At 40.1% G+C, this 10108-nt stretch overlaps 1 long non-coding RNA gene across 1 annotated transcript in view; it reads right to left on the bottom strand.

Moving 5' to 3' along the window:
* Positions 1-1469: 1469 nt before the first annotated feature.
* The window catches only part of LOC148148958 (uncharacterized), a 107025-nt gene continuing 98386 nt past the window's right edge, over positions 1470-10108 (bottom strand). Inside the window, exons 2-4 of the long non-coding RNA XR_015758449.1 lie at positions 5553-5960; positions 3379-3561; positions 1470-1579 (exon numbers count right to left, since the gene is read on the bottom strand). This is a non-coding gene — a long non-coding RNA (uncharacterized LOC148148958). The remainder of the gene's footprint in view (positions 1580-3378; positions 3562-5552; positions 5961-10108) is intronic.

The raw sequence follows: 10108 nt of genomic DNA, 5'->3' as shown, positions 1-10108 counted from the left end.
ACCAGAGTGTTGCTGGGTAAAGAAGGGTTGAGTTATAAAGAAAGGCTGGATAAACTGGAATATTTTTTGCTGGAGCATAACAGGTTGAGAGGTGAGCTTGCAGAAGTTTATAAAATAATGAGCGGTATAGGTCAGATTAATGGTAATTATCTTATCTTTAGGATGGGGCATTTCAAGACTAGGGGGCACATTTCTAAAGTGAGAGATTTAAAAAAGACATGAGGGCAATTTTTTAAAGACAGTGTGGTTCATGAGTGGAATGAACTTGAAGTGGTGAATGTGGGTACAATTACAACTTTTTAAGAGACATTTGGATAAATATATGAAAAGGAAGCTTTGGAAGGATATGAGCCAGGAGCAGGCAGGTGGGACTAGTTTAGTTTGGGATTATATTCGGCATAGACTGTTTCCCTGCTGTATGACTCTAATTTTATAACTGCCTGTTTGTGGAGATCATTGTGCTTATAAATAATCAGTAGTATCATTTCATTGCACACCTGAACCTTGTATTCTTTTCTTTGTTTCTTTCTAGCAACCAGGCTTCTCAGGAACTGACTATTGTAGAGTACTATCCCACAATACCCCTCTATGAATGACTGGTGGGGGTACAGTCCCAAGTACTGTATACATTAAAGTGAAAGCTTACCCCATGACTTTTGTCCTTTTCAAATTATGTCAAATACCTTGTGTGCAAGTTTACAGTAAATGTGAGGATGCAGGCTGTGTTGTGATGACCAATTACTGCAAGAAAAACACATGTTGATGCTGAAACAAAAACAAATTACTGGAGAAACTGAGCAGGACCAGCAGCATCTTGGAGAGAAAGAGTTAATGTTTCAAGATTCTGAAGAAGGGTCACTAGCCTCAAAACATTAACCCTTGTTTCTTTGAACAGATGCTGCCATGCCTGCTGAATTTCTCTAGCAATTTGTGTTTTAATTACTATGGTTTATTAATTAATTAAAGGCACATGCAAGGACCATTACATTTCTCCTTTGCCAATTCTACCAGCAATCTTCTAGCTAATTGACAGATCAATTAGTACATGTTAGTCCTGTAACAGTACTTTTGAGCTACACGCTTGTCATTCTTTGGGAAATTTAACTGAAGAAAATTGTGACAGATTGGGTTAACAAGTATCAGTCTTATGATTGCATTATCACCTATGAAACACTGTCCTCAGAAGAAAAGCAATGATATTTCAGAATGTGAGACTAGTGCTTGGTGATGCACAAGATCAAGGAAAAGATGCAATTTAACACCTATTAGGAAGCACAAATAACACACGCATCTGCTACCTGAACTTAATAAAACAATGGAATTCAATAATTGTCATCTGAAGGAGAAAGTGAGGACTGCAGATGCTGGAGATCAGAGTTGAGCGTGTGGTGCTGGAAAAGCTCAGCAGGTCAGGCAGCATCCGAGGAGCAGGAAAATTGCTGTTTCACGCATAAGCCCTTCATCAGGAATGAGCCTCATTCCTGATGAAGGACTTGTGCCCGAAAAGTCGATTTCCCCTACTCCATGGATGCTGTCTGACCTGCTGTGCTTTTCCAGCGTCACACTCGACAATTATCATCTGAAGTCAAGTAAAAATTGTGTCATTATTTTTGTCCAACATTTGAACTATAAATGAAGCACTAATAAATGTTAATATGCCAATGAAAAAGACTTTTGCCAAGGTTGATTTAAAAAAAAATCTAAACCACTGGCCATGCAAAAGCATAGCTCACAGTCATTCCATTTGAATGTCATTGTAGGTGGCACAAAATTAAAGCAAATGGTAACATTCAAGTTCAATGCTCTCAAAGAGAAATTCAAAAAGACTTTATCATCTACTTTCATAAGTGTGGCTGGCTTGATGAAGACAATTTCATTCAATGGACTTCAGCAATATAGAAATTGAGATGAGCAGATCTACACAATTTGCTTGGCTGGGGCATATTCAAATCCCACTTCATTACTCAAATCCCACTTGATGACTGGAGATCGACCAACAATGACATGGAAATGTAGGTTTATATGTGTAGTTCGGTCCTTGAATGTATATATAAACAAACCTCTCAAGGACAATATCTGAATGATTTGAAATAATTCCCTGTTGGAAGGTGAAAATTCATTCACTGAAAGCAGAAATATGTAAGCACCCTCAATAACAACATTGCCAATGGGTCACAGACTTGTTCAATGAGCATTATGCCTATGTTCTCAAAAAATGTTCTAAACATGGAATACCAAAGACAGTTACTCATGACTCAGTTGTTAACCCTGCTGCCTCTTAGCACCAGAGACCCAGATTCAATTCTATCCACAGGAAACTGCCTGTGTGGAGTTTCCACATTCTCCCTGGGTCTGCGTGGTTTTACTCTGGATGTTCCAGGTTCCTCCCTCAGTCTGAAGGTGTGCAGGTTAGGTGGATTGGCCATGCCAAATTACCCATAGTGTCCAAGGATATGCAGCCTCGGTAGATTAGCCATGGGAATTGCAGGATTTCAGAGATAGGGTAGGGGGCTGGGATGTTCTTCGGAGGGTCCAGTGTGGACTTAGAGATATGGGGTAATAGAGATACACAGCATGGAAACAGACCCTTAGGTCCAACTCATCTATGCTACCAGATATCCTAAATTAATCTAGTCCCATTTGCCAGCAGTTGGCCCATATCTCTCTAAACCTTTTCTATTCATGAACCATCCAGATGCTTTGAAATGTTGTCATTGTGCCAGCATCCTCCAGTTCCCCTGGCAGTTCATTCCGTAAACCTCCCACCCCCATCCACCGTCTGTGTGAAAAAGTTACCCCTCAGGTTCCTTTTAAATCTTTCCACTCTCACCTTAAATCTATGCCCTCTAGTTTTGGATTCCCTCACCTCAGGGAAAAGACCTTGTTTATTTGTCCTATCCATGCCTCTCATGATTTTATAAACCTCAATAAGGTCATCCCTTAGCCTCCAGTGCTCCAGGGAAAATGGCCCCAACCTATTCAGCATCTCCCTATAGTTCAAACCCTCCAAACATGGCAACATCCTTGTAAATCTTTTATGAACCATTTCAATGTGCTGAATGGCCTGCTTCCATGCTGTAGGCATTCTGTGATACAATGAATGATAATGGTGAAGACCAGAAATATCCATGTGATGGCATTTTACATTCAGACTATTGGATGAATTGTTTGATGGTTCAGATTGTGATCAGAGTGGTTCAGGAGATTACATTGTGAAATGCTGGAATTAGCAAATAGTGTATATTTTTGTATTTAATTAGTTTAGAATGGTTTTTTTAAAAATTACTAAACATCCTCAATGTTTTAACTTTGTTCCTTTGCCATAAAATTTCTTGGGCCCAATATCAAGCCTCAAAACATTCCTTAAATATATATTACCTGGGTCACAAAGGAAAGAGCGAATGCGTGAATTTAAATTATGGTGCTCTTCCTTTCTTAAGTCTCAGATTGCGAGATATTGTTTGATTTGGTCCTTTTCTGTTTTACTTCCTTATTGGGTTAGACCAAAGGGTGTTCCCTCAGTTCTAGTTTTTTGTTCAAACCCCAGAAAAATCCATGATGCTGAAATCAAAAATGGAGTTTCTTAAAACCACAGGAAAATTGCTTCACAGTCTGTACACTCTCATAAATGTCTAGGAAGTTAAGCAAGACCAGACAAGAAAGACAATTGGATTCAACAAAACTTGTCATTTATAATGATGTCAGGGCCAGCCCAGCCCTATGGGTAAATTAAGCAGTCACCGAGGACACAAGTCTTTAAGGGGAGACAAATTAAAAGTCCAATTTTTCTTTGAAAAATTTTAGTAGGCTATTACTTTGAAACAAAATTGCAGTGCTTTGTTACCATGTCAGGAGTTGAATTATGTATTTCACGTTGTTGTAATGTTTAGTTGAAAGAGCTGCTTAATTTTTTTTTCAGAAAAGTAGCACAGTGGCAGATAAAAAGAAACCAGAGCTCAGTAAAATAGAAGGAAAGCTGAGCAGGTTATCGAACAAGCATAGCAAAAAGGTTTTGTTCTCAAGCATGTTCGATTTGACCAACATCAAGTTGGAAGCAGTTCATAACACCAAACTAAAGACAGCTTACATTTCAATAAATCTGGACTATACACCAGATGTGAATTGCATCAAGCAGGATACAATAATCATTTGCTTTGTGGATGCATTAACATCTCCAGTTGAGGATAACGCAGAAACGATCATTAAGAAACGTTTTTTTGTATTTGTACCATAGAAGGAGTGCTTTAATGATTCATGTATTCTCCAAAAGATTGTAGGAATGTCCTTACCTATTGAGAACTTGCATAGCCAAAACTATGGTAATGGGAGGAATATGAAAGGTTAAAAAAAATTAAAATTTTAAAAAGTACAAAAAAAAATGAATCATTAGGTGCGTTTTGATCATTGCAGTACACATTGCTGGAATTTAGTCATCAATGATGCTGCCAGATGTTGTTTGGAGGCAAATAGTTTATTCGGCAACACGATGTTTTAAAGTTCAACACATTGTTAGGAAATTTGTGTCCATCTGCATTACCTAACTCTGAAACATTCAGTCAAATATGACGGGAAAGTTAAGTTGATGCCTTGAGGCACCTTCAGTATGAACAATCATGCACTAATTGAAATTTCTTATTATACTACCCCAACAGGATCTTCAGGTATAAGGCATGTGTAAATGCAGAACCTTATGCAAATTGTCTTTGCATGTTCAACTATATAGTTTTGCTCATTTGTTTGAGAAGCATATCAGTAAGAAAATTCAGGCAAAGGACTTTGACATACATTCTGCCAAACAATAGCTCCAACAGACATGACTTCCCTCAGGGAATGCAGGAATAAAGTGTTTGAAAAGATAGTGCGAGATGTTCATGAATTTGCTGAGGAATTTGAACCATCAGACTTCAAACCGGCATGCATTTGGATAAAGAAGCAACAGTTCAGAGATGCAGCAAATGATAATTTAGTTCAGGATCCAAAACAGAAACCCAAATTAAACTTCTATTTTCAGTTCTAAATGCAATCCAGACAGTCAACAACAAATTGAGCAGATACAACAGCTTGATTCAATATTTGGTTTCCTCAAATGACATGCACAGTTTGCAATCTAAAACTTTAAAATAACATTAGAACATTGCTTGGTGGTGGAGTTCCATACCAACAAATTTCAAAATATAGTGATGCAGTAGATATGCTCAATGAACTGAAAGCTTTTTCATAATGACTTCCAAAATATTTTGCAACTTAAAATGTACTGGAAATAATTTCTGAACACAAACAACTTGCCCAACATGTCCAATGCTCTTCAACTTCTCTTGACTGTTTTAGTTTCAGTTGTGGGGACCATAGCTTATAACAGTTAAAAATGCCTTTGTTCTTTTATGGACAGATGCCAACTCAATAAAACAAATAGCTTCAACACTCTGTGTCTATAAACTCACCATCCAACTTGTGAAAGCAAATTTCTCAATGTTCTAATTGCACTAGGATTAAAGGAAAAGTAAAAAAAATAAAAACAACCGGCAAAAAGAAATACTGAGCCCAATACTCACAGTTAGTCCAAGGATTTATTGGCGCCTTAGGACAGCTAGGATTTTGGTGCCCACCCCCACATTAAGTAAAGAGAAAAGTTAAGAAGGCGTGAATGAGATTTTCCTTGTATTTACTTGGTATTCAACATACTAGGTGCAAAAAGCCCTTCGACCAGCTCAGTTTGAGGTATTAAGAGGTCATTTTCCATCAACGGTTCCTTATTGAAATGGATCCAGTAGTTTTCCTTCTTGCAGGCAAAGTGTAAGCTTCTTTCCAGTCAGCAACTGGAAATAGCAATGGAAAGGGCAGGCAGGTTGTGAACTCAGCCTGGATTTAAGCTCTTCCTTGAGTTAAACCAGCAGCTCCTACAATTATATACTTAAGCAAGCATTGAGATTGCAGGAGAAACGCAGCAGGTCTAACAGCATCTGTGGAGAGAGAAACAAAGTTAATGTTTCATGATGAGATAAGATTTATACCTGAAAAGGGAAATTACTCAATCTAAAAATGGATAAATTTCATAAATCAGCACTTTCATGATTGAGGTTTGTACAAGGGCAGCACATTATTTGGCACACAGCTCTCTCTTTAGTTTTCTAAAGTTAAAACTGATGGACAGAAAGCTAGGCAGGAAAATTCCATACCAAGATATGCTGCACATGCAGATTTGTAAAACCTAACATAAAGGAACTGAGTATTTCAAAATCAAAATTGACCTCTGTCATTGGGTAGAATTTTAACATGAAAGACTGTGGGTATTTGAGTCAGGTTTGGAAAAGATTAAAACCAGCAAAACCAACATCATGTTAAGAAACTGGCTCCAACCTGCCAGCTTCCAATTTGATTGGAGTGCTTTGGGTCTAATGCTGTTTGAATTTCCATCCCTGAAACAATAAAATATTAATGCAGTTTTATCATTTTAAATGTTATGTCTTGAACTCAAGAATTATAGCAAAGTGAGTTCATTGCAACATTAGAAGCTGCCTCTGGCAAAGGCGTCAACAGTATAGGTTAGGGGTGGGAGGGAAACAACATGGTTCATGAGATAGTGTGTAGTTCAGATTAATGCCAACAGTATGGATTAATTGATTGTTCTTGTTGAATTAGATTAAGGACCTGCCTCCTCACCCTTCCCTGGAAATGGAATGTAATGGCAAACTACCACTGACAGAAACTAGCAAGGAAAACAGCTCAAAGGTGAAGCAACAGCAGAGCATTCATGGAATGGAATAGCTGGCTGAATCAAACATGAGTGCACTGAGAAATTATGTGCAACAGATCAGTTCAGGCTACACAATCCAAATTTAGTTTACAGTGCCATAGTTCTGAAGTGGGGAATTAGTTTAGCTCATTTGGCTGGATTGTTGGTTTGTAGAGCAATGTGATGCTAACATCTTGGGTTCAATTCCCATCACTGGTTTGAGGTTACTGTGAAGGGCTCTTCTTCTCAACCTCTTCCTTCAGCTGAGGTCTGGTGGCCCTCAGGTTAAATCACCAGTCGCTTCACTCTAATGTGAGAGCAGCCCCTATGGTCTGGTAAGACTATGGCGACACAACAACAGTTCCGAAAAGGATATCACAAATATTTGGAATTCATTTTCACAGCTGCTTTCTTATGTGCTAGTTGTAAAGGATTTGTTCCCGGGAGTATGCTGAGAGGTTACTTTGTATGTTTTGGAAGTTGCTGTATCAGTTGATCATGGTACTTTAGATTGGACCTCAAGGAAGGACCAAAATGACCAGTGACAGCTTCCGTACACATTATGGACGCTGTTTCAGAAATAGTCACAACCCTTAGATTCACTATCTCAAATTCAGTAGTGGTCAGGACAGGAGGATGTGTCTATGACCGGGGCAGGTAGAAGGATCCGGGAGGTAGTGCTGAAGCAGCCTCAGCCCTTGAGCTTTTCTAATAGGTTTGAGATTCTTGCTCCCTATGTGGATGTGAATGGGGGCTACAGGGAGGATGAGCGAACTAAGATGGTGGTCAGCGGTGGGGGAGATACGAGAAATGTAGTTGTAATCAGGGGTAGTATAGTCAGGAAAATAGACACTGTTCTCCTCTGCCTGTAGTGGAACTTGGAGTAGGAGGGGAAAGATATAGGTAGGAAGAGGAAAGAGGTTCTACAGAGGAAATATGATCAGCTAAAGGTTTAATTAAAAAGCAGAACCAAAAAGATAATGATCTCTGGATTACTTTCTGAGCCATGAGCATTTTGGCATGTGGTCAACATGACTGAAAGCTTGGTGTGGGAGAAACGGGTTTGAATTCATGAGACATTGGCACCAGTACTGGGGAAGGCGAGAGATGTTCCAATGGAGTGAGCTCTACCTGAGTCATGCTGGGAACAGAGTCCTGGCAAATCACATAACTGGGGCTGTAGATAGGGCTTTAAACTGATTCGTGGGCAGATGGGTTCTCGTAGATATTCTGTGGGTTTTTTTTTGAGACCTGCTATCAACCTGATTTTCCCAGTTCTCATATTGGAGTCCTGGTAATTATTGTAATAGTGCCTTTCTTACATGCCTTTTCTATCTCCTGATTTATTTTCTTCTGCATCACCTCACTACTGCTAGGAGGCCTGTACATAACTCCCATTAGGGTTTTTTTCCTTTGCGGCTCCTCAACTCTAACCACACAGACTCTATGCCTTTGATTCTATATCACGTCTTGCTATTGATTTAATTTTATTGCTTACTAATAAGGCAATCCTGCCCCCTCTTCCCATTTACCTGTTCTTTTGGTAGGACTCGTATCCTTGGAAATTTAGTTCCTAGCCCTGATCCCTTTGCAGCCACTTCTCTGATGCCCACAACATTATACTCACCAATTTCAATCTGTGCTACAAAATCATTTACTTTGTTTCATATAATGTGTGCAACACCCTCAGATCTGCATTGAACAGCCCTCATCCCTGTCAATTGCCCCTCTATCTGCTGTGCTTGATGTTAGACTCCTGACCCTTTTCATATTCTGTCCTATTACTTGTTCTGGAAACTTAGCCTCTGCTGAGCCCTCTTCTCCTTGAAGTTTTCCATAAGTTTCCATGCACCTGTCACCTCCTCCCGCTCCAAACTATTTAGTTTACAGCCCTATCCATAGCCCTCTTTACACAATTTGCTAGAACTCCTGACCGAGCATGATTCAAGTGGAGCCCATCCCATCGAAACAGCTCCCTCCTCACCCAGTACTAGTGCTGATATTCCATGAATTTCTCTCATTTTTAACTCACCAATCTTTGAGGTATATGGTTATCTCTAATCTTATTGATCCTTAGCTTATGGCTCTACTTTTATGGTTCTGCCTTTTAATTAAATCCCTAGCTTCTTATATTACCTTATCAGAACCTCTTTCTATCTATATTATTGGTACTTACATGGTGCAGATAACTGGACTTTGCCCTCCTATTCCATGTTGCAGCCCAGATGAGATAATCTGAACCTGGGCTTCAGGTAACACAGCCTTTGGGACTATATTTCTCTTTTCTCCCTCACCTGGAATGACTCCCTGTATCATGGTGCTATAGCTAGTTTGCTCATCTTCCCGATAGACCCTCCTCTTGTCCACAGAGGAAGCAAGAATGTTAAACCTATTAGAGAAGGCTGAGGCTTCATTTGAAGACCTCTACTGCATCCTGGAGAAAAAGATCTGAATCATCCCCAACCATCACCACCCTCCGTCCACCGAGCTCATCCTCACTTTAAACTTCTTCTTTAACACCTCTCACTTTGTTCAGATCAAAGGTGTAGCCATGGCTACCTGCTAGGCCCCAGTCATGTCTGTCCCTTTGTGGTGTACACGGAATATTCCTTGTTCCAATTCTGACTCTCGCCCCCACCCACAACTTTCTTCAGGACATCAATAACTGCTTCCCTCTCTCATCCTGAACCGGAAAAAATAATTAACTTCACTTCCAATTTCTACCCTGCTCTCACCTTCAGCTGGTTCATCTCTGACTCCTCCCATTCCTTCCTTGAGATCTGTTTCCATCCCTGAGGATAATCTGCCCAACAACATCTACTACAAAATTAAATTCCCACAGTTACCTAGACTGTACATCCTCACATGCTGCTTCCTATAAAGACTCCATTCTATTCTCCCAGTTTGTCTCCTTCGCATTTTGTAGGACGGGGAGCCCCTCAGAAATGACACCTTTTTCTGCAACTGAGGATTCCTTGTTATCATTGTTGACAGGGCAATGCATCTCCCTTCTTTTGCTCTCACCACTTCTTTTCCCTTCCTCCAAAAACAATAGGGTCCCCTTGGTCCTCACTTACCACCCCACCAGTCCCCTGCATCCAAAGGATCATATGTCGCCATTTCCATCTCCTCCAGTGGGATGCCATGACCTGACTCATATTCCCTCCCTTCTTCTGTCAGCATTCCACAGGGATTGTTCTCTCAGGATGCTCTGGTCCATTCCTCCTCCACTCCCAACACCTCCCCACAGCCCTACGTTCTGTCCAATAAAATGACCCTGAGCTTCCAATTGCCTGCCACTTCAAAACATCACCTTGTTCCACGCTGAATATTTTTGCCGTAGGCCAGCTACAGTGTTCCAGCAAAACTCAGTGT

This window comes from Chiloscyllium plagiosum, unplaced genomic scaffold (assembly GCF_037043375.1).
Source record: "Chiloscyllium plagiosum isolate Xiang-an unplaced genomic scaffold, Cpla_swu_hap1 HiC_scaffold_10, whole genome shotgun sequence".
In the NCBI taxonomy this organism is placed as follows: Eukaryota; Metazoa; Chordata; class Chondrichthyes; order Orectolobiformes; family Hemiscylliidae; genus Chiloscyllium; species Chiloscyllium plagiosum.
This window is presented reverse-complemented; position numbering and strand designations above follow the sequence as displayed.